Source organism: Bombina bombina, chromosome 12 (assembly GCF_027579735.1).
Source record: "Bombina bombina isolate aBomBom1 chromosome 12, aBomBom1.pri, whole genome shotgun sequence".
NCBI classification, from domain to species: domain Eukaryota; kingdom Metazoa; phylum Chordata; class Amphibia; order Anura; family Bombinatoridae; genus Bombina; species Bombina bombina.
Genome location: NC_069510.1, coordinates 82,273,786 through 82,300,154, shown reverse-complemented (window position 1 = coordinate 82,300,154; position 26,369 = coordinate 82,273,786). Strand labels below are relative to the sequence as shown.

General features: G+C 40.0%; 1 pseudogene; it reads right to left on the bottom strand.

Annotated features, from left to right (window-relative positions):
• Positions 1 to 1,564: 1,564 nt before the first annotated feature.
• The window catches only part of LOC128642676 (lysozyme C-1-like), a 43,210-nt pseudogene continuing 18,405 nt past the window's right edge, over positions 1,565 to 26,369 (bottom strand).

Sequence of the window (26,369 nt, the reverse complement as noted above, 5' to 3'; positions counted from 1 at the left end):
TCCCCATAACAGTGTCCACCAGTGATTCAAGCCCTTTTAACTAAGCCATCCTTCTATTCTGAGTCTGAGAATATGGCTTACCTTCCCACATGGGGATTTCTGTCAGTCTTCTAGCATTACCAAGTCTTGTTAGAAAAAAAGTGACTGAGCATACCTTAAGCAGTTAAGCCTACAAACTGTTCCCCCTAACTGAAGTTCTCCGGTACTCAACAGTCCTGTGTGGGAACAGCAATGAATTTTAGTTACAACATGCTAAAATCTTTTTCCTCTCAGCAGAAATCTTCATCACTTTCTGCCTCAGAGTAAATAGTACAAACCGGCACTATTTTAAAATAACAAACTCTTGATTGAAGAAATAAAAACTACAAATCTAACACCACATACTCTTTACCCTCCCGTGGAGATGCTACTTGTTAGAGCGGCAAAGAGAATGACTGGGGGCGGAGCCTGAGGGGAGCTATATGGACAGCTCTGCTGTGTGCTCTCTTTGCCACTTCCTGTAGGGATTGAGAATATCCCACAAGTAAGGATGAATCCGTGGACTGGATACACCATGTAAGAGAAAAGCACTTACCTGCAATCTAGCTGTCCCGCAGGAAGACAGCTCACAAGGCGTGAAAGGAAACATACTCCTTACAGAGACCTGTAGAAAAAAGCCTACTCTGGCTTTCTATAACTAGGGCAGCAATATGTTAGGAACAGAGCAAGGACCACCTCACTACTTCCTAACTGCTTAAAAGCCAACACTACTCTATTGAAGAGATTAACGTGAACTAAGCTAAACCCAAATCCTTGCTTGCAGGGAAAAGTACCTAAAAAGGAATTAATTTCTTCAGACACCAAACTTCACCTCCTCCATTGACAGAGGCAAAGAGAATGACTGGGGATTATGGGTAGTATGGGTTGGGGAGTGACACTTAACAGCTTTGCTGTGGTGCTCTTTGCCTCCTCCTGCTGGCCAGGAGTGATATTCCCACTAGTAATTGGAATGGCGTTGTGGACTCTCCATATCTTAGGAAAGAAATATATTAAACCTAGATTCATTTGGGGAAAAACAAACATGAGAAATAGGAAGTGAGAAAGGTATGTGAGATGGGGAACCAGCAAACATCGACTTTCCAGTACATACAAATTCAATATAAATACTAGTACATTAATTCACTAATATTAATATTCTGTATACCGTTAAACAATTATAATTTAAGAGTTTAATATTTAGTACTATACTATAAATTCATTGGTTCATAACATTTTATTTTGTGAAAATAGCATTAGGTTGTATAGAACATTTACAAGTATAAACACCAAGGTACAAAACCTTATCAATAACTAAAGCCAAATGAAAACTTTGCTAATATTGCCTCAGGTTGAAAGATGGTCTTAGAAATCATCAAACCATGAGTACAGTCCATTCTGGCATAGAAATAAGAGTCTACAGACATTGAACATCAATTCCCAGTATTTATTGCATGATATAGTTTTAGCAATTACAGATAAAAACAGGTAAGATAATTGTGATTTTTCTGAATGGTGTAATTACAGAAAGGGTGTTCCAATCTCCTCTTTAAAGAGCAAAGCCACTGACAAAACTGTTCACGTCCTTATTCTTGCAGTAATTGTTCCAAGCAACCCTACCAATAAAAAATGATTGTTAGTAAAAGACAGAAGTCATTACCTAAAAGTAAAATCTTAAAAATACAAGAAACAATTAATAATCATAATAAAAACTTTATAAAGATGAAGGGAAAACATGGAACAGGAACATGTTAAGAAGCAAAATTATACGTAACACTTTTCACTTTTTATTTAAACAGCTCATTAATAAATATGAACACACACAAAGGGATACACAATTTATTACAGTAATATTTTATTACAGTCCAACTATACACTGCATTGATACAAACCCTATAAAGTGGGCTTACTAGGATCCCATACCATTGGGATCTCTAACAACACGTTTGGCACACACAATGTCGTCACTGGTATTGTCGTTCATTAAACCTTGTACAAGGAGAGAAAATTGTTAATGAGTGAAGAAAAGAGACATAATGGTACCATTTTATTATGGAAGAATACGCTTAGGTAAGAAAGGATAATACAACAATTAATAGTCTATTTTTTCTATAAAGGCTAGGCATAGCCACTGGTTAGAGAAGGAAGTATTTTATGGAAAAAATCCTCAAAACTGGATATTATCTAATTTACATACACACGCCAATATATATACTTACTACTGCAGCTTATGCTACAAGCGTTCTTTAATCCTGAGGTTATGCCATCATAACACCACCAGTAGCTGTTGATCTGGGAAATTCCATAGTCCCGGCTCCAGCCATTGTCGTTCTTAGCATTGGTTGTGTAACGGCTCTCAAAATAAGCCAGACACATCCCTGTAACAAAAGAGGAAGCTGGAGTCAAAAGGAGAATACTTATAAATATCACACAACACAGGCTTCTGTTCCTCTTGCTTACATATTAGAGGCGCACAACAGACATAAAAAATTAACAAAAAACAAAGAGCTTTGACATATTTTAAGTAAAACTAGATATATAGTCATGAAAATAGTACATGCTCCATAGAAACAGTGACTATTTATTTTACAAACATTAAAGGCATTATCATCATGCTTTTTGCATGAAATGTGTCAGGTACAAGGACCCCAATCATGTGTACCAATATTTGTAAAAACATATCCAATAAGGGCTTGTTGTTTAGGACACTGATTTTTGTGATATGAGGATTACAGGCATTATCATCATATGAGAAATCATGTTATATAATATGTCTTTAAACCTTTGTTGCAAAGAAACAAATACAGAATTGAAGGGAATAGAAAACTTTAACTAAAAGCAGATTTAAACATGGGACAATTAATTAATTATTCTTGACATCTAATAGCAATAAGTATAAAATAAAATTCATGGTGAACCTACCATTGTGAATTTTAAACCACCAACAATTTTATAATATCCTAAATATACTCGGCAAACAGAGACAAGATTGCTACTTACAGTTGGCCAGGCTGTACCAAAAATATCCATCAAGACCGTCAGATTTCAGGACCCTGGTCAGCTCACATTTTGTGAAGACCTTTGGCTTCACTGCTTGCCAGGAAGGCACAGCAAAGAATAAGACAAAAAAAGAAACCCTTCATGTTGATGACAAGCGGCTGTTAAGAACAGGCAATTTGTTTGAGATACATGAAAAAGTCAGGATATTTGGTAAACCATTAACTTATCATAACAATTACTAGAGATTGATGACAACATTGCCTTGAATTATATCATAGTGATAAAATAAAACAAAATGTTTCATACAATTGTACTTATATGATATTATTAAAAGGCCAACTGTATGATCTTAATGGATCATATGTAAGGGACTGGACATATGAAAGATCAGATTGAGAATTGAGTAAAACATTTTTTATAGAAAATTAACTGTAGTGAAAGGATAGAGTACACTTTTAATACAGAATGTAACAAAGCGATATAAAGATTATGCCTTCAATTTACATTGTAGAGCATGATTATGCACAGGGTGACAAGATTTTCAAAATGAAAAACCAGGACACCTTTTCAAATGCAGTACAATTTTTTCAGTATGGTCATGTTTTAGGTTAGCCTCACCAAGAACTCAATAATAATGATTAATTAATAATCAGCCCCCACCTCTCCAGTATACAAGTTGAAGTATAAAAGTAAATATAAAATGCTTGCCAGCATCAGTGTACAAATTAATCCCCACCACACATAAAGGGCAAGATTACAAGTCGCGCACCAAATCAGTTGCGAAAACACTGCACACATTATGCTTTTTCTCGCATTTGGGGTTGTGCAGCTATTACAAGTTGCAAAATAATATTTTGCGTGCACGTTAAGACGCGTAATCCAAACAGCCAAATCACATGCACGTTTACGTATTACCCATATAAGTCAATGGAGAAGACAAATAGAAAAAAAACCCACAAAACCCTAATCTGTTGCGCAAAGCCCTTGACGTTTTCTCCTTGAAAAGGGTACATGAAAATGTGAATATTTCATATTGCGAAAATGTTTTCGTAACGGAATATGTTCTATTTATTTCTAAATAAATATTTCTCTATATATGTGATGATTTTTGGACTGATATATCTATTTATAGCGAGATATGTATATGAATATATATATATGTCTAGATATCCTGAGATCTATATGCGAATATCTCTCTGAAAATCCCTCTGAGATATTGTTTAATGTGCATAAGATTGTAATGTGAAATCTTTTCATTATCCTTATAGTTAAACACATCTCTATACATATAAATCCATGTTTCTCTATGTATGTGTACTGTATGTATGTCAATGTAAAATCTCTTTGTCTGCCTTTTTTTCTAACACCCGAGATCTCTTTTCTTTTAGCCCTTATAACTTTTGTGCGCAATATTTTTTTTAAATATTTTTTATTAGACAGTGTTAACCCCTTGAGTGCTAATGACGGCTCTGAGCCGTCACAGAGTTTCCCACTCTGGTGCTAATGACGGCTCAGAGCCGTCACTAGCACTCTCCCACCTTGAGGGAGATCTGGGGGCTCACACCCGCTCCTACCCCGGCGATCAGGCCTGCATAGTGACACCCATCTTGAGGGAGATCTGGGGGCTCACACCCGCTCCTACCCCGGCGATCAGGCCTGCATAGTGACAGGCATCGCCGGGGCTTCACGTTATGCACGGTGATGTCACGCGCAATAACGTAATGACGTCACAGCGCAACTTTATTTAAACTTAGAAGGAACAACACTATCAAAGTGTGTTTAGAAAAAAAGAGGTGCGCCTATTCAATGCTATTCCTAAAGTGGAGATTCTAATTATAATATTTTCTGTTTTTTTGTGAAAGATATATATAGAAAACAATAATACAACTATATAATTATATATATATATATATATAAATGGTCAATAATAACAAATAAGTACTTGGTAGATTCCTTGGTATGGATATACAACAAAAGAAATGTCCATATATATTCAGTGTACTGAAAGTCCCAAAATTCCTGAGGAGTGGTGCAATGTAGATATCCCCCGAACAACAGCAGCTCTCTCCAAAATATACGTGAGGATAAAACTTGGTCCTGGAAATGACAAAAAAAGAAGAGGCGCTCTGGTGCAGATAAACCCAACAATAAGTGAGAATTCCAAAAGAAAAAATACTAGTACTCACAAAGGTATTTGCACTTCCAGTGCAATAATCCACAAGCCGAAACTTCAGAGCCGTTCGGCTGACTCTTTCTCTCCCGATATGCTGATATGCTCCCGGCAGTATTCAGGCCCCTAGGAGAAATGAAGCATAGAACACCTTTGGTGCAGATAACCCTTACCAATATGGGACTGCTAACAGTGGGTAAGTGTATATACTCACAAACGTGCATGCACAATCAGTGCAATATCGAGCGGACCGAAACTTTTTAAAGCCGTAGCGAAATAATTAAAACTTCGCTACGCGTTTCTCGGCTGCACGCCGTTTCATCAGGTTATGAGCCTGATGAAACGGCGTGCAGCCGAGAAACGCGTAGCGAAGTTTTAATTATTTTAATAAAAGTTTTTATATTGTTCTACCTTGCTTTGAACTATTCTTTTCCACCGGACGTTTGGGAGTACCAGCTACCTTTTTGGGAAGTCAGCCGAACGGCTTTAAAAAGTTTCGGTCCGCTCGATATTGCACTGATTGTGCATGCACGTTTGTGAGTATATACACTTACCCACTGTTAGCAGTCCCATATTGGTAAGGGTTATCTGCACCAAAGGTGTTCTATGCTTCATTTCTCCTAGGGGCCTGAATACTGCCGGGAGCATATCAGCATATCGGGAGAGAAAGAGTCAGCCGAACGGCTCTGAAGTTTCGGCTTGTGGATTATTGCACTGGAAGTGCAAATACCTTTGTGAGTACTAGTATTTTTTCTTTTGGAATTCTCACTTATTGTTGGGTTTATCTGCACCAGAGCGCCTCTTCTTTTTTTGTCATTTCCAGGACCAAGTTTTATTTAAACTTAACAATCAACAAGATTACGAGTTTTGCGTTATGGCTGGCTTGCTAATTAACATGTACGTTATTTTCACCGCTCACCTTTCATAGCGCTGCTATTACACGTTTGCAAAAACCCGGCTTGTGCGAGCTATATGATTGCGTTGAGCTCCATACCTCACCCAAATACAAGCAGTGTTTTGACGTGCTCGTGCACGATTTAACCATAGACATCAATCGGGAGAGCCAGCTAAAAAAAAGCCTAACACCTGCAATCGCGGAGCGTAAAGCTCCATAACGCAGCCCCATTGATGTCTATTGGGAAAACCAAATGTATGTTTAAACCTAGAACCCTGCAATGTAAAAGTAAATTATAAGCGCTAGAGAATAAAACCCAGCTTAACTAATGAATTCCCCTCCAGGAAAACAGAAATAGTAAAAACAGTAGAAAAGTAGAAGTTAAGCGCTATAAGCGAGGGTTAAGGAGAGGACTGTATTCTCAGTATAATATGTACAATATATGTAAAAAAGCCACTGAAATGGTGTGTGAAATGGAAATATTACCCAGTTAGTGCAAGCAGACCCAATAATAGGAGAGAAAGTACCTATACATCCTAGAATAATTTATAGAAGAGCAAAAAACCTGAAGAATAAACTCACACAAAGTGAGCTAAGACCCCTGACAAGAAAGAGCTATGAGACAAATTTAGAGGGAAATAAATTATCCGGCTTCTTTCCATGCTTTGGGTGCCGCTCTTGTAAATATCCGGCTTCTTTCCATGCTTTGGGTGCCGCTCTTGTAAATACAGTTGCAAAATGAAAGAAATTGAGGTCAATAATTTTAAATACAAAAACATAATTTATGCTTACCTGATAAATTCCTTTCTTCTGTAGTGTGATCAGTCCACGGGTCATCATTACTTGTGGGATATTAACTGCTCCCCTACAGGAAGTGCAAGAGGATTCACCCAGCAGAGTTGCTATATAGCTCCTCCCCTCTACGTCACCTCCAGTCATTCGACCAAGGACCAACGAGAAAGGAGAAGCCAAGGGTGTAGTGGTGACTGGAGTATAATTTAAAAAATATTTACCTGCCTTAAAAAACAGGGCGGGCCGTGGACTGATCACACTACAGAAGAAAGGAATTTATCAGGTAAGCATAAATTATGTTTTCTTCTGTTAAGTGTGATCAGTCCACGGGTCATCATTACTTGTGGGATACCAATACCAAAGCAAAAGTACACGGATGACGGGAGGGATAGGCAGGCTCTTTATACAGAAGGAACCACTGCCTGAAGAACCTTTCTCCCAAAAATAGCCTCCGAGGAAGCAAAAGTGTCAAATTTGTAAAATTTGGAAAAAGTATGAAGCGAAGACCAAGTTGCAGCCTTGCAAATCTGTTCAACAGAGGCCTCATTCTTAAAGGCCCAAGTGGAAGCCACAGCTCTAGTGGAATGAGCTGTAATTCTTTCAGGAGGCTGCTGTCCAGCAGTCTCATAAGCTAAACGAATTATGCTACGAAGCCAAAAAGAGAGAGAGGTAGCAGAAGCTTTTTGACCTCTCCTCTGACCAGAGTAAACGACAAACAGGGAAGACGTTTGTCGAAAATCTTTAGTTGCCTGTAAATAAAATTTAAGGGCATGAACTACATCCAGATTGTGCAAAAGACGTTCCTTCCTCGAAGAAGGATTTGGGCACAAGGATGGAACAACAATCTCCTGATTGATATTCCTGTTAGTGACTACCTTAGGTAAGAACCCAGGCTTAGTACGCAGAACTACCTTATCCGAGTGAAAAATCAAATAAGGAGAATCACAATGTAAGGCTGATAACTCAGAGACTCTTCGAGCCGAGGAAATAGCCATTAAAAATAGAACTTTCCAAGATAACAACTTTATATCAATGGAATGAAGGGGTTCAAACGGAACACCCTGTAAAACGTTAAGAACAAGGTTTAAACTCCATGGTGGAGCCACAGCTTTAAACACAGGTTTAATCCTGGCCAAAGCCTGACAAAAAGCCTGAACGTCTGGAACTTCTGACAGACGCTTGTGTAACAGAATGGACAGAGCTGAGATCTGTCCCTTTAAGGAACTAGCGGATAACCCCTTTTCTAAACCTTCTTGTAGAAAAGACAATATCCTAGGAATCCTAACCTTACTCCAAGAGTAACCTTTGGATTCGCACCAATATAGGTATTTACGCCATATTTTATGGTAAATCTTTCTGGTGACAGGCTTCCTAGCCTGTATTAAGGTATCAATAACTGACTCAGAAAAACCACGCTTTGATAAGATCAAGCGTTCAATTTCCAAGCAGTCAGCTTCAGAGAAGTTAGATTTTGATGTTTGAAAGGACCCTGAATCAGAAGGTCCTGTTTCAGAGGTAACGACCAAGGTGGACAGAATGACATGTCCACCAGATCTGTATACCAAGTCCTGTGTGGCCATGCAGGCGCTATTAGAATCACTGATGCTTTCTCCTGTTTGATTCTGGCAATCAATCGAGGAAGCATCGGGAAAGGTGGAAACACATAAGCCATCCTGAAGGTCCATGGTGCTGTCAAGGCATCTATCAGGACCGCTCCCGGATCCCTGGATCTGGACCCGTAGCGCGGAAGCTTGGCGTTCTGTCGAGACGCCATGAGATCTATCTCTGGTTTGCCCCAACGTGGAAGTATTTGGGCAAAGACCTCTGGATGAAGTTCCCACTCCCCCGGATGAAAAGTCTGACGACTTAAGAAATCCGCCTCCCAGTTCTCCACTCCCGGGATGTGGATTGCAGACAGGTGGCAAGAGTGAGACTCTGCCCAGCGAATTATCTTCGATACTTCCATCATTGCTAGGGAGCTTCTTGTCCCTCCCTGATGGTTGATATAAGCTACAGTCGTGATGTTGTCCGACTGGAACCTGATGAACCCCCGAGTTGCTAACTGGGGCCAAGCCAGAAGAGCATTGAGGACTGCTCTCAATTCCAGAATGTTTATTGGAAGAAGACTCTCCTCCTGATTCCATAGTCCCTGAGCCTTCAGAGAATTCCAGACAGCGCCCCAACCTAGTAGGCTGGCGTCTGTTGTTACAATTGACCAGTCTGGCCTGCTGAATGGCATTCCCCTGGACAGATGTGGCCGATAAAGCCACCATAGAAGAGAATTTCTGGTCTCTTGAATGGAATGAAGGACACGGCATGCATTTTGAAGTTTTGTTAACCTGTCCTCTGTCAGGTAAATCTTCATTTCTACAGAATCTATCAGAGTCCCCAGGAAGGGAACTCTTGTGAGTGGAAAGAGAGAACTTTTCTCTTCGTTCACTTTCCATCCATGCGACCTTAGAAATGCCAGTACTATCTCTGTATGAGATTTGGCAGTTTGAAAGCTTGAAGCTTGTATCAGTATGTCGTCTAAGTACGGAGCTACTGAAATTCCTCGCGGTCTTAGTACCGCCAGAAGAGTGCCCAGAACCTTTGTGAAGATTCTTGGAGCCGTAGCCAGTCCGAATGGAAGAGCTACAAACTGGTAATGCCTGTCTAAAAAGGCAAACCTTAGATACCGGTAATGACTTCTGTGAATCGGTATGTGAAGGTAAGCATCCTTTAAATCCACTGTGGTCAAGTACTGACCCTCTTGGATCATGGGCAAAATTGTTCGAATAGTTTCCATCTTGAACGATGGAACTCTTAGGAATTTGTTTAGGATCTTTAAATCCAAGATTGGCCTGAAGGTTCCCTCTTTTTGGGAACTACAAACAGATTTGAGTAAAACCCTTGTCCTTGTTCCAACCGCGGAACTGGATGGATCACTCCCATTAATAAAAGATCTTGTACGCAGCGTAGAAACGCTTCCTTCTTTGTTAGGTTTGTTGACAACCTTGACAGATGAAATCTCCCTCTTGGGGGAGAGGATTTGAAGTCCAGAAGGTATCCCTGAGATATGATCTCTAACGCCCAGGGATCCTGAACATCTCTTGCCCAAGCCTGGGCGAAGAGGGAAAGTCTGCCCCCCACTAGATCCGGTCCCGGATCGGGGGCCCTCAATTCATGCTGTCTTAGGGGCAGCAGCAGGTTTTCTGGCCTGTTTGCCCCTGTTCCAGGACTGGTTAGGTTTCCAGCCTTGTCTGTAGCGAGCAACAGCTCCTTCCTGTTTTGGTGCAGAGGAAGTTGATGCTGCTCCTGCTTTGAAATTACGAAAGGAACGAAAATTGGACTGTCTAGCCTTGGCTTTGGCCTTGTCCTGAGGCAGGGCATGACCTTTACCTCCTGTAATGTCATCAATAATCTCTTTCAAGCCGGGCCCGAATAAGGTCTGCCCTTTGAAAGGAATATTAAGCAATTTAGATTTAGACGTAACATCAGCTGACCAGGATTTTAGCCACAGAGCTCTGCGTGCCTGAATGGCGAATCCTGAATTTTTAGCCGCAAGTTTAGTTAAATGTACTACGGCATCTGAAATAAATGAATTAGCTAACTTAAGGAATTTAAGTTTGTGTGTGATGTCATCTAGTGTGGATGATTGAAGTGTCTCTTCCAGAGACTCAAACCAAAATGCTGCTGCAGCCGTGACAGGCGCAATACATGCAAGAGGTTGCAATATAAACCCTTGTTGAACAAACATTTTCTTAAGGTAACCCTCTAATTTTTTATCCATTGGATCTGAAAAAGCACAGCTATCCTCCACTGGGATAGTGGTACGCTTAGCTAAAGTAGAAACTGCTCCCTCCACCTTAGGGACCATTTGCCATAAGTCCCGTGTGGCGGCGTCTATTGGAAACATTTTTCTGAATATAGGAGGGGGTGAGAAAGGCACACCGGGTCTATCCCACTCCTTAGTAACAATGTCAGTAAGTCTCTTAGGTATATATATATATAGGAAAAACGTCAGTACTCGTCGGTACCGCAAAATATTTATCCAACCTACACATTTTTTCTGGGATTGCAACTGTGTTACAATCATTCAGAGCCGCTAATACCTCCCCTAGTAACACACGGAGGTTCTCAAGCTTAAATTTAAAATTTGAAATGTCTGAGTCCAGTTTATTTGGATCAGAACCGTCACCCCCAGAATGAAGCTCTCCGTCTTCACGTTCTGCAAACTGTGACGCAGTATCAGACATGGCCCTTGCATTATCAGCGCACTCTGTTCTCATCCCAGAGTGATCACGTTTACCTCTTAGTTCTGGTAGTTTAGCCAAAACTTCAGTCATAACAGTAGCCATATCTTGTAATGTGATTTGTAATGGCCGCCCAGATGCACTCGGCGCTACAATATCACGCACCTCCTGAGCGGGAGATGCAGGTACTGACACGTGAGGCGAGTTAGTCGGCATAACTCTCCCCTCGTTGTTTGGTGAAATATGTTCAATTTGTACAGATTGACTATTTTTTAAAGTAGCATCAATACATTTAGTACATAAATTTCTATTGGGCTCCACTTTGGCATTAACACATATAGCACAGAGATATTCCTCTGAATCAGACATGTTTAACACACTAGCAAATAAACAGCAACTTGGAAATACTTTTCAAAGTAATTTACAAATAATATGAAAACGAACTGTGCCTTTAAGAAGCACAGAAAATATTATAACAGATAAAATAATTAAGTTATAGCATCAATCTTTGTCAGAATATACAGTTTTAGCAAAGGATTGTTCCCCTCAGCAAATGATAACTAACCCAGGCAGCAGAAAAAAATACACAAATAAACGTTTTTTATATCACAGTCAATACAATCAGCACAGCTCTGCTGTGAATGATTACTTCCCTCAAAAAAGACTCTTGAGATCCCTGAACTCTGTAGAGATGAACCGGATCATGCAGGAAGAAAATGAACCTCTGACTGAGTTTTTCTGATGCATAGTGAAAGCACCAAAATGGCCCCTCCCCCACACACATAACAGTGAGAGGGATCAGTGAACTGCTCTAATTTAAATCAAAACTATTGCCAAGTGGAAAAAAAGTGCCCAAAACATTTTTTCACCCAGTACCTCAGAGAAAAAAACGTTTTTACATGCCAGCAAAAAAACGTTTTACCTCAATAATTAATTGTCATTTAAAACCTATTGCAAGACCCTGCAAAATAGGTTAAGTCTATGTATACAGTTTAAAAGCCAGAGAAGTACCATTTCCCAGAAAACTGAAGTGTAAAATATACATACATGACAGCCTGATATCAGCTACATCTACTGCATTCAAGGCTGAGTTTACATTATAACGGTATGGCAGGATTTTCTCATCAATTCCATGTCAGAAAATAATAAACTGCTACATACCTCTTTGCAGATTAATCTGCCTGCTGTCCCCTGATCTGAAGTTTACCTCTCCTCAGATGGCCGAGAAACAGCAATATGATCTTAACTACTCCGGCTAAAATCATAGAAAAACTCAGGTAGATTCTTCTTCAAATTCTACCAGAGAAGGAATAACACACTCCGGTGCTATTATAAAATAACAAACTTTTGATTGAAGATATAAAAACTAAATATATCACCATAGTCCTCTCACACATCCTATCTAGTCGTTGGGTGCAAGAGAATGACTGTAGGTGACGTAGAGGGGAGGAGCTATATAGCAACTCTGCTGGGTGAATCCTCTTGCACTTCCTGTAGGGGAGCAGTTAATATCCCACAAGTAATGATGACCCGTGGACTGATCACACTTAACAGAAGAAATAGAGGACACCATAAGATGTCAGGACAAAGGAGTAGTCTATATTATTGAGTGTTCTTGTAAGAAATATTACATCGGAGAAACAACTAGGACCCTCCGCGAGAGGATTAGGGAACACCTCTCCTGTATAGATAGAGGGAATCTTGATACACACTTGTATTCACACTTTAGAGAAATTCATCATAATAATCTGAAACACTTCAGATTCTAAGGGCCTAGCCAAAGTGAAATTAAACTGGAGAGGGGGTAACCTAGAAAAACAACTATTAAAATTAGAAGCCAAAATGATATATAATATGGACACACTACATCCCATAGGGTTAAATTCAGAATTAGATATCCCCCTTTCCTATAAGTCAGATCCCCCCCCCACATATATACATATATATGGATCTATTTATTTTGTATATATATTATTAGTTTAATTGTATATATATATTTTATATATATCTTATTCATTTCATACATTTTATTTTTCATATCCAATTCTATTTCATTTTATTTTACTTGGAGTTCCTTTCTATTTTTTCTCTTTTAATACATTGTAGGCCCATCCTTGAGAACATTTTCAAACACTTTGTTAACGTATTATCGGGTATATAACTCTGCTCTTATAATAATATCTAACACACAAAATTGCATCTTTATAACTTAATGTAACTTAATTTGGAAACTCATGTTAGTCTAAAGTAATTCCACCTTCAGTATGAACCATTGTATCAGTGTATTCCACCTTTAATTGATTAATTGTATGACCAATAGAAATAGATGTAAGCATTCAAATACTCTTGTGGTAGCACAGAATAATATGTCTTGATAAAGCCCAAGGGCGAAATGCGTTGACTGGACACTGTGCTATGTGTTTATTAGCATTTGTTAATTTCACAATACTGCACTTTGGAGGACTTTTAAACCTATTTTGTTGTGCCTGGTAGCATCAACATAGGAACATCTTAGTCGCTACTAGCGACCGGAAAGTTGAATACTTCTAAGGATCTCCTAGTTGCTACCTAGCGACCGCCAAGCATTTCAATTAAAGAACTTTAGTCGTTTTTAGCGACCGCAAAGATAATTTTCTAATCTGAGTCGTACAAACGACCGCCAAGTTTCTACACCTGAGGATTCACTAGTTGCTACGAGCAACCACAGGAAGCATACCCCGTTTCTAGTCGCTATATCGCGACCGCACAGCCTACAAAGCCTTGAGGATCACCTTCCCTTATCTCTATATACAAGGAAGAATTGAAGTCACATTCATTGACCGCAAAGTATCCTATTGATCCCTCCAAGACTTCCACATCCTTTGTGGAATAGGGGCTACTACGAAAACTCTGCACGTAATCACCACAGGTGTCGTCATAACGGTCACGCAGGAGCCACACAAAAAAGGCGCATTCAGTACTATCCGGTAACGCCAAGCCGTATACAACACGGCCTCCTATCCGACACTTACCTTTCTTCTTTTAATACAACTGGATATCCAAGGAGACATATTATTGCTCCATTGCTGCTAATACCTTTTTAAACGCAAGTACTATATACTATAAAAAGTTCATTTATCATCTGTTACTATTAGTAACGAATAAGGGAGACGTCCCTGTATTTTTAGATACGCCTGTTTTAGATATGCTTACTATTTGACACATTGTTTTAGTAATTTGTTTTAAATAAATTGTTTCTATATTTATAATCTTTACTTTGTACTTGTTTCTAATATACATTCCTCTAGACACATTCTAGTCGGTTAATGTTTTTCACAGTGTTGGATACAAATACAGCACCCGCTATCTCCTGTCCTGTCTATATAATAGACCTATAATTGGGTAATATTTCCATTTCACACACCATTTCAGTGGCTTTTTTACATATATTGTACATATTATACTGAGAATACAGTCCTCTCCTTAACCCTCGCTTATAGCGCTTAACTTCTACTTTTCTACTGTTTAAACCTAGAACCCTAACATAAACCCTAAATACCCCTAATCTGCTGCCCCTGACATCGCCAACACCTACATTACACTTATTAACCTCTAATCTGCCGCCCCCAATGTCGCCGCCGCAGCCACTATAGTAAAGTTATTAACCTTAGCCTCCCACATCACTAACACTAAATAAATATATTAACCCCTTACGTAACCCTAACCCTAAGTCTAACCCTAACATAATCCTAACCCTAACACCCCCTAACTTTAACATAATTAAAATAATTCTAAATAAAACTTACTATTAATAACTAAATAATTCCTATTTAAAAATAAATACTTACCTGTAAAATAAACCCTAAGCTAGCTACAATATAACTAATAGTTACATTGTAGTTAGCTTAGGTGTTATTTTTATTTCACAGGCAAGTGTGTATTTATTTTAACTAGGTAGACTAATTAGTAAATAGTTATTAACTATTTACTAACTACCTAGTTAAAACAAAAAAAAATACAAAATACAAGTTAAAATAAATACATACAATTTACCTGTGAAATAAAACCTAACCTGAGTTACACTAACACTTAAGATTACAATAAAATGAAATAAATTAAATTAACAAAATACAATTATCTAAATTACAAAAAAAATAAACACTAAATTAGACAAAATAAAAAAAGAAATTATCAAAAATAAAAACAAATTACTCCTATTCTAATAGCCCTATCAAAATAAAAAAGAACCCCCAAAATAAAAAAAAACCCTAGCCTACACTAAACTGCCAATGGCCCTTAAAAGGGCCTTTTGCGGGCATTGCCCCAAAGAAATCAGCTCTTTTACCTGTAAAAAAAATACAAACAATTCCCCAACAGTAAAACCCACCACCCACACAACCAAACCCCCCCAAAAAAAATATCTAAATAAACCTAAGCTCCCCATTGCCTTGAAAAGGGCATTTGGATGGGCATTGCCCTTAAAAGGGCATTTAGCTCTTTTACATTGCCCAAAACCCTAAGCTAAAAATAAAACCCACCCAATAAACCCTTAAAAAAAAATAACACTAACCCCTAATGATCATCTATCTTCATCTAGGCGGCAGAAGTCCTCATCAAAGCCGATAGAAGTCTTCATCCAAGCAGGCAGAAGTCCTCCTCGAAGCCGGCAGAAGTATTCATCCAAGCGGGTAGAAGTCTTCATCCAGACGGCATCTTCTATCTTCATCCATCCGGCACAGAGTTGGTCCATCTTCAAGACATCCGGTGCAAAGCATCCTCTTCTTAAGATTGGTGCTAAAGAATGAAGTTTCCATTTAAATGATGTCATCCAAGATGGCGTCCCTTACATTCCGATTGGCTAGAATTCTATCAGCCAATAGAAATTAAGGGGGAAAAAATCATATTGGCTGTTGCAATCAGCCAATAGGATTGAACTTGCATTTTCTTGGCTGATTGCAACAGCCAATAGGATTTTTCCCCCCTTAATTCCTATTGGCTGATAGAATTCTATCAGCCAATTGGAATGTAAGGGACGCCATCTTGGATGACGTCATTTAAAGGGAAACTTCATTCTTCAGCAACCATCGTAAGAAGAGGATGCTCCGCGCCGGATGTCTTGAAGATGGACCCGCTCCGTGCCGGATGGATGAAGATAGAAGATGCCGTCTGGATGAAGACTTCTACCCGCTTGGATGAAGACTTCTGCCGGCTTCGATGAGGACTTCTGTTGCCTGGATGAGGATGGATGTCCAGTCTTCAAAAACTGTAAGTGGATCGTCAGGGGTTAGTGTTAGGTTTTTTTAAGGGTTTATCTATGAGCAAGGAAAGGATTGTTGCGTAAAAGGCGAATGCGTGCATGCAATCCCGATTTTTCAAGACTTGTAATAGCTGTGTAATGGAAATTGATTGCGAAAAGACCATATCACGCGTGGAAAAATCATAACGTGCGACTTGCCCAAAGTAAGTTGACTGAAAAGAAAATAATATCTAACTGTGAATCTCTGCTAAGAACATCCACTCTCTCTGACTGACTCTTATTTCTGTTTATACACATGCGCCAGTTGTGGAAGCTAATAAAAAAGTATATATACATTTGTTCTAAAGGAATAAGTACATATTTAATAAGTATCATATTATAAACCAGCCGTGCAAGTGAAGAAAAATAAAAAACAAAATTTATGCTTACCTGATAAATTTCTTTCTTTCCGGAAATGGAGAGTCCACGAGGAGGAGGCAAAGAGCACCCCAGCAAAGCTGTTAAGAGTAACTTTCCTTACCCATAATCCCCAGTCATTCAGCCGAGGGAAAATGGAAAAAGAAGAAACACAAAAGTGAAAAGGTGCCTGAGGTTTACTCAAAAAAACTGCCGAATTATAACCAAAAAGAGGGCGGGGTCATGGACTCTCCATGTCCAAAAAAAAAAGAAATTTATCAGGTAAGCATAAATTTTGTTTTCTTTCCTATGACATGCAGAGTCCACAACGTCATTTCAATTACTAGTGGGAACAAATACCCAAGCTAGAGGACACGGAATGAACAGGGCGGGACAAAAAACAGGCAGAAGAACCTAAACAGAAGGCACCACCGCTTGAAGAACCTTTCTCCCAAAAGAGGCATCAGCCGAGGAAAAAGTATCAAATTTGTAAAATTTAGAAAAAGTATGCAGAGAGGACCACTTTGCAGCCTTGCAAATCTGTTCCACAGAAGCTTCATTTTTTAAAACCCAAGAAGAGGAGACAGCTATAGAGGAATGAGCCGTAATTCCAGCAGTCTCATAAGCAAAACAAATCAAACTTCTCAACCAGAGAGAAAGAGTAGCAGAAGTGGCCTTCTGACCCTTACGTTTTCCAGAAAAAACAACAAACAGGACAGAAGATAGTCGAGAATCTTTAGTAGTTTGTAAGTAAAGATTTAGAGCCTGCACAACATCCAAGTTATGCAAAAGACGTTCCTTATGAGAAGAAGGATTAGGACAACAATATCCTGATTAATGTTTTGATCCGATACCACCTTAGGGAAAAACCCCAATTTAGTACAAAGGACCGCCTTATCTGCATGAAAGATAAGGTACGGGGAATCACACTGCAGAGCTGAAAGCTCAGAAACTCTGCGAGCGGAAGAGATAGCAAGGAGAAACAAAACCTTCAAAGATAAAAATGTTATATCAACAACATGCATCGGCTGAAACGGAGCCTGCTGCAAAACTTTAAGAACAAGATAAAGGCTCCAAGGAGGAGCAATTGGTTTAAACACAGGTCTGATTATGACCAGGGCCTGAACAAAAGCTTGAACATCTGGTAAGTCTCCACAACAAAGCAATATCCCTTTAAAAAGCGCACTGACACTCCATATATCTAATCCACAGATGCCACAGAGTTAGCTCACAACTATTCATAGACCTGCTGGTATAAAAGACTTACTAGTCACTCATCGGCATCCAGGTCACAATTTGATAGCTGCTGGTCTCCTGCTTGATAGAGTACGTAGGCACTTCTGAGCTCCAAACTGCTTCACACTATTCAGTCCGTGTCTCGCACTGAAATTTGCTCCGCCCGCTCTCCTACTAGTATCAAAGAAAACACTGTGCTGCAAACCGCAGGGAGGATTCCCAATCCACTTGTCAGATATGAAGAAAAAACTTGTAAGCGAGTCAGCCAGTGTAAAAGTTAAAATATAACTTTTATTAGAAAATAATAAAAATAAACATCAAAGTGTCCTGAGGCTAGTGCAACACCAGTCTTACATGTTTCAGCATTACGCCTTCCTCATAGACTGTCTATGAGGAAGGCGTAATGCTGAAACATGTAAGACTGGTGTTGCACTAGCCTCAGGACACTTTCATGTTTATTTTTATTATTTTCTAATAAAAGTTATATTTTAACTTTTACACTGGCTGACTCGCTTACAAGTTTTTTCTTCATATCTGGTAAGTCTGCCAGACGTTTGTGCAAAAGGAATGATAATGTAGAAATCTGACCCTTCAGAGTACTGACTGAAAAACCTTTCTCCAGGCCACCCTGAAAAAAAAGATAAAATATGTGGAATCCTCACCCCGCTCCAGGAGAAACCCTTAGATTCGCACCAATAAAGATATTTACGCCATACCTTATGGTAAATCTTGCGAGTAACAGGTTTGCGAGCCTGAAGCATAGTATTAATGACCGCTTCAGAAAAACCACATCTAGACAGAACTAGGCGTTCAATCTCCAAGCAGTCAGCTTCAGAGAATCCAGATTTGGATGGAGGAAAGGACCCTGAATTAGAAGGTCCTTCCTCAGAGGTAACCTCCAAGGAGGAAGAGATGACATCCTTACTAGATCCGCGAACCAGATCCTGCGAGGTCAAGGAGGAGCTATTAGAATTACAGATGCTCTCTCCTGCTTGATGAAAGCAATGACTCATGGAAGGAGAGCAAATGGAGGAAACAGGTATGCTAGAGAGAAAACCCAAGGAACCGATAGAGCATCTATCAGAACGGCCTGGGATCTCTTGACCTTGAACCGTACTTTGGAACCTTGGCGTTTTGGCGGGACGCCATCCAATCCAACTCCGGAACCTCCCACCTGAGGGTTATCTGAGAGAACACTTCCGGATGGAGAGCCCAATCCCTGGGATGAAAAGTCTGTCTGCTCAGGAAATCTGCTTCCCAATTTTCCACTCTTGGAATGTGGATGGCAGATAGGAGACAATCGTGAGCTTCCGCCCACTGAAGAATGTGAGTCACCTCCTTCATGGCCAAGGAACTCCGAGTTCCTCCCTGTTGGTTGATGTAAGCCACTGAGGTGATGTTGTCCGACTGGAATCTGATAAACCGGACTAAGGATAATTGAGGCCACACTGTCAAGGCATTGAAGATTGCCCTCAACTCCAAGATGTTTATGTGAAGAAAAGACTCTTCCCGAGACCACAGGCCCTGAGCTCTCAGAGAACCCCAAACAGCTCCCCAGCCTGATAGGCTGGCGTCCGCATTTACAATCACCCAGGAAGGTCTCAGGAAGCAAGTGCCCCGAGATAGATGTTCCTGTGAAATCCACCACGAGAGAGATTCTCTTGTTAGGGGGTCCAGATTTATCCTCTGCGATAAATCTGAATAGTCTCTGTTCCATTGACGGAGCATGCAAAGCTGCAGTGGTTGCAGATGGAACAGAGCAAAATGAATGACGTTCATGGAAGCCACCATCAGACCAATCACCTTCATGCATTAAGCCACTGTTGGACGAAAGGCAGACTGAAGAGAAAGGCAAGCAGAAAGAAGTTTGGGTTTTCAGACATCCGTCAGGAAAATCTTCATGGACAAGGAATACAGTATATGATAGTTCCTAGGAAACACACTCTTGTAGAAGGAACTAGATAACTCTTTTCCAGATTCACTTTCCACCCGTGGGAAAGTAGAAAAGACAACAATATCTCTGAATGAGGTTTTGCTAGTTGAAAAGATGATGCCTGAACCAAGATGTTGTCTAGATAAGGCGCTGCTGCAATTCCTTGGGATCTGATCACTGCTAATAATGCTCCCAGGACCTTTGTGAAAATACTGGGAGCTGTGGCAAGACTAAATGGAAAAGCAATAAACTGGAAATGCTTGTCCAGAAAGGCAAATCTTAGAAACTGGAGATGATCCCTGTGAATGGGAACATGTAAGTACGCATCCTTCAGGTCTATGGTCGTCATGAACTGACCTTCCTGGACCAAGGGAAGAATGGAACGAATAGTTTCCATCTTGAAGAACGGGACCCTTAGGAGCTTGTTGAGACACTTTAAATCTAGAATGGGACGAAAAGTTCCCTCCTTTTTGGGAACCACAAATAGAATCCTAGACCTTGTTCTCCTTTAGAGGGACTGGTACAATAACTCCCAGGGAGGATAGGTCCTTTACACAATTTAAGAAGGTCTCCCTCTTTACCTAGTTTGAGGATAATCTTGACAGGAGAAATCTTTCTCTTGGAGGGCAAGACTTGAATCCTATTTTGTAACCCTGGGATACTATGTCCACAGCCCATGGATCTGGGACATTGTGTATCCATGCCTGTTGGAAAAGAGAAAGTCTGCCCCAAACCTGATCCAAAATCAGATCAGGGGCGGACCTTTCATGCTGATTTAGAGTCAGTGGAAGGCTTTTTTGTTTTGTTTTCCCTTGTTCCAGGGCTGACTGAATTTCCAAGTGGCCCTGGATTGGTCTGGTTTAGAAGGGGAAAAGGAGGACTTTTGCCCCTTAAAGTTGCGAAAGGAGCAAAAATTAGAAGTTTGGCAACCCCTATGTTTATTCTTCTTGTCCTGAGGTAGGAAAGATCCCTTTCCACCCGTAATCTCTGAAATTATTTCCACCAGACAGAGTTTTACCCTTATAAGGCTAAGCTAAATGCTTGGCCTTTAAAGAAACATCAGCTGACCAAGATCTTAACCACAGAGCACTGTGGGCTAGTACAGTGAAGCTAGACATCTTAGCTCCCAGTCTAATCATTTGCATGTTTTCATCAAAGATAAAGGAGATCTTGGATCTCCTCTACCGTAGTTTCCTCAGAAATAAGATCAGACAAGGCATTGCACTAATAAGATGCTGCTCCCGCAACCGTGGCAATACTCGCTGTAGGTTGCCACTGTAATCCTTGATGGATGTACATCTTTTTTTAAGTAAGCCTCTAGTTTTTATAAATTGGATCCTTAAAAGAGCAACTATCCTCAATAGGAATGGTAGTTCTCTTAGCAAGAGTAGAAATAGCTCCTTCTACATTAGGCACAGTGCACCATGAGTCACAAATAGAGTCTGCAACAGAAAACATCTTTTTAAAAACAGGGGAAGGGGAAAAAGAAACCCCTGATTTATCCCATTCATGAGCTATAATTTCCGACATCTTCCTTGGAACACGAAAAACCTCCTCAGAAGATGGAGAATCATAATTTCTATCCAGTTTAGAAGACTTAGTAGGGTTGACATAAACTGAAGGTTCAGAGAAGTACAAAGTAGCTAGAACCTCCTTCAGTAGTAACCGGAGGTGTTCAAGTTTAAATCTAAAATTTACTTCTTCAGATTCTGAAGATGTTTCTGCTAAAGTGTCAGAGTCTGAGATTTCACCCTCAGAAGCTACTGAAGTATTTCCTCATCAGACAATTGAGAAAGAGAAAGAGAATTGACTAACGCTGACATAGAGGGGTCAGAAACATCACTAGCAGGCAAATGTTTAGATTTCCTCTTACGCCTACGTGAAGATAGGAAAGCAGATAAAGCCACTGATACTGCAGAAGTAATCTGAGTGGCAAATTCCCCAGGTAAATAAACACCCCCAGGTGGTTGAGAGGACACAGAAGGCACAGTATGAGAAACAATTAAGGCTTGGGATGTTTGAGGAGAAAGCGGAGGCATGTCACGCACAGGAATATATTGAGAGACACTTGGCTCACAAGGGAGTATTTTTTCTTTAAATTAAATTAAAATATGTTTAACAAGGTTGGAAATCAAGTATGAAGATCAACTTCAGACAAGTTTTCTGAAGCACCTACCGGACCAGAGAGATAACCCCACTAGCAAAGAAAAAGAAGCTGTGAACTGTCAGCTAAACGATTCTCGGAGTCACTCCGATCGACAAGATAACTAAGCCGACACCTCTCCTCATCCGCTTCAATCCGACACTCTGTTCACAAAAGTCCGCTCCGTAAAACCAGAAGTGCGGAAGTCACATGAGTGGCCAAGAAAACTAACTGTGCCACACATAAGAGCGCAAAAAAAGAAACAACTGCATTGATTTTAAAAGCCGTCAATCCTCTCTGCAGTTTTAAGGTGGTATAAGAGGGAACAGTATACGATAAACTCTGCCAAGAACTAGAGAAATTACTTTAGGATCTAGAGATATTACTTTAGGATCTATTGACCCCCAATAAAAGCTGCCCCAACACTGTACCCCTAAGACAATAGGGTAACTGTGTCCCATAATGTGATCCACTAGAGGGTAAACCCCTGAAGTGCTGTCCTTCCTAACCTAGAAGGAATAGTCACTTACCTGTGGATCCGGCTGCAGGGCAAAAAGCAGCTACATAGGTGTGACAGACACTGCACTCCTTGTCATGGACCTGTAGTAAAAGAAAGAGCAGAGTAACCAAGGGTGGCAAAATTATTAGAAGTAAAGCAAAGACTACCTCACTGCCTTCTAACTGCTAAAAGCCACCACTACACTTACTCAAGAGATTGACGTGGACACAGCTAGACCCCAATCCTTGCTTGCAGGGAAAGATACCCATAAAAGGATTAAATATCTTCAGACACCAACTTTGCACAACCTCCATTGACAGAAGCAAAGAGAATGACTGGGGATTATGGGTAAGGGAATTTACAAATGCTTGGCTGGGGTGCTCTTTGCCGCCTCCTGCTGGCCAGGAGTTGAATATCCCACTAGTAATTGGAATGACATTGTGGACTCTCCATGTCATAGGAAAGAAAAACATAATTATGCTTACCTGATAATTTAATTTCCTTCTGTATGAGGAAGGTCCACGGCATCATTCCTTACTCTTGGGAAATACTGAACCTGGCCACCAGGAGGAGGTAAAGACACCCCAGCCAAAGGCTTAAATATCCCCCCTACTTTCCTCATATCCCAGTCATTCTGCCAAGGGAACAAGGAACAGTAGGAGAAATATCAGGGTATAAATGGTGCCGGAAGAGAAAAACAAATTTTGGTTCCGCCCATCGGAGTATACGGATGGGGACCGTGGACTCTCCTCATACAGAAGGAAATGAAATTATCAGGTAAGCATAATTTATGTTTTCCTTCTTAATATGAGGAGAGTCCACGCATCATTCCTTACTGCTGGGAAAACTATACCCAAGCTCTAAAGGACACTGAATGATAATGGGAGGGGTAAAAGAAAAGGCGGACCTTAAACTGAGGGCACCACAGCCTGCAAAACCTTTCTCCCAAAAGCTGCTTCCGCCGAATCAAAAACGTCAAATTTGTAGAACTTTGAAAAAGTATGTAAGGAGGACCAGGTAGCCACCTTACAAATCTGATCCATAGAGGCCTCGTTCTTAAAGGCCCAAGAGGAAGCCACCGCTCTAGTGGAATGAGCCATAATCCTCTGAGGAGGTCTAATTCCCGCTGACTCGTAAGCTAAGCGTATAACACTCCTCAACCAAAAAGAAAAGGAAGTCGAAGAGGCCTTCAGACCCTTACGATTCCCAGAGTAGATAACAAACAAGGATAAAGTTTGTCTAAAATCCTTAGTAGCTTGAAGATAAAACTTCAAAGCTCGAACTACATCCAGTTTATGAAGTAAACATTCCTTCGAAGAAGAAGGATTAGGACATAAGGAAGGAACCACAGTCTCCTGATTGATGTTACGATCAGACACCACCTTAGAAAGAAAACCCAAGCAGTACGTAAAACAGCTTATCAGTGTGGAACACCAGATAAGGAGGCTCACATTGCAAGGCAGCCATTTCAGAAACTATCGCCTAGATTTAGAGTTTTGCGGCCAAAGGGGTGCGTTAGCTACGCATGGTTTTTTCCCTCCGCACCTTTTAAACAAAGCTGGTATTTAGAGTTCTCAGAAGGGTTGCGTTAGGCTCCAAAAAGGGAGCGTACAGGTATATTTACCGCCACTGCAACTCTCAATACCAGCGTTGCTTACGGACGCGGCCAGCTTCAAAAACGTGCTCGTGCACGATTCCCCCATAGGAAACAATGGGGCAGTTTGAGCTGAAAAAAAACCTAACACCTGCAAAAAAGCAGTGTTCAGCTCCTAACGCAGCCCCATTGTTTCCTATGGAGAAACAGTTTCTAAGTCTGCACCTAACACCCTAACATGTCCCCCGAGTCTAAACACCCCTAACCTTACACTTATTAACCCCTAATCTGCCGCCCCTGCTATCTCTGACCCCTGCATATTATTTTTAACCCCTAATCTGCTGCCCCTAACACCGCCGACCCCTACATAATATTTATTACCCCCTAATCTGCCCCCCCCCAACGTCGCCGCTACCTACCTACAATTATTAACCCCAAATCTGCCGACCGGACCTCACCGCTACTATAATAAATGTATTAACCCCTAATCCGCCTCACTCCCGCCTCAAAAACCCTATAATAAATAGTATTAACCCCTAATCTGCCCTCCCTAACATCGCCGACACCTAACTTCAAGTATTAACCCCTAATCTGCCGACCGGACCTCGCCGCTACTCTAATAAAAGTATTAACCCCTAAAGCTAAGTCTAACCCTAACACCCCCCTAAGTTAAATATAATTTAAATCTAACAAAATAAAATAAATCTTATTAAATAAATTATTCCTATTTAAAACTAAATACTTACCTGTAAAATAAACCCTAATATAGCTACAATATAAATAATAATTATATTGTAGCTATTTTAGGATTAATATTTATTTTACATGCAACTTTGTATTTATTTTAACCAGGTACAATAGCTATTAAATAGTTAATAACTATTTAATAGTTACGTAGTTAAAATAATTACAATATTACCTGTAAAATAAATCCTAACCTAAGTTACAATTAAACCTAACACTACACTATCAATAAATTAATTAAATAAACTACCTACAATTATCTACAATTAAATCAACTAAACTAAATTACAAAAAAACAAACACTAAATTACAAAAAACCCCACTAAATTACAAAAAATAAAAAAATTGCATGTAAAAAAACATATAATACCCTCCCCAACATTACAACCCACCAACATACCCCTAAACTAACCCAAACCCCCCTTAAAAAAACTAACACTAAGCCCCTGAAGATCTTCCTACCTTATCTTCACCACGCCGGGTATCACCGATCCGTCCAGAAGAGGGTCCGAAGTCTTCATCCTATCCGACAAGAAGAGGTCCAGAAGAGGGTCCGAAGTCTTCATCCTATCCGGCAAGAAGAGGGCATCCGGACCGGTAGACATCTTCATCCAGGCGGCATCTTTTATCTTCTTCCATCCGGCGCGGAGCGGGACCATCTTGAAGCAGTCGAGGTAAGGTAAAAGAGCTGTAAAATTTTTATTTTAGAATAGGGCAGGGCATTTTTTTTATTTTGGGGGGCTTTGTTATTTTTTTAGGGGGCTTAGAGTAGGTGTAATTAGTTTAAAAATCTTGTAATCTTTTTTTATTTTTTGTAATTTAGTGTTTGTTTTTGTAATTTAGTGTTTGTTTGTTTGTTTTTTGTAATTTAGTTTAGTTGATTTAATTGTAGGTAATTGTAGGTAGTTTATTTAATTAATTTATTGATAGTGTAGTGTTAGGTTTAATTGTAACTTAGGTTAGGATTTATTTTACAGGTAATTTTGTAATTATTTTAACTAGGTAACTATTAAATAGTTATTAACTATTTAATAGCTATTGTACCTGGTTAAAATAAATACAAAGTTGCCTGTAAAAACAGAATTTATGCTTACCTGATAAATTACTTTCTCCAACGGTGTGTCCGGTCCACGGCGTCATCCTTACTTGTGGGATATTCTCTTCCCCAACAGGAAATGGCAAAGAGCCCAGCAAAGCTGGTCACATGATCCCCCCTAGGCTCCGCCTTCCCCAGTCATTCGACCGACGTAAAGGAGGAATATGCATAGGAGAAATCATATGATACCGTGGTGACTGTAGTTAGAGAAAATAATTCATCAGACCTGATTAAAAAACCAGGGCGGGCCGTGGACCGGACACACCGTTGGAGAAAGTAATTTATCAGGTAAGCATAAATTCTGTTTTCTCCAACATAGGTGTGTCCGGTCCACGGCGTCATCCTTACTTGTGGGAACCAATACCAAAGCTTTAGGACACGGATG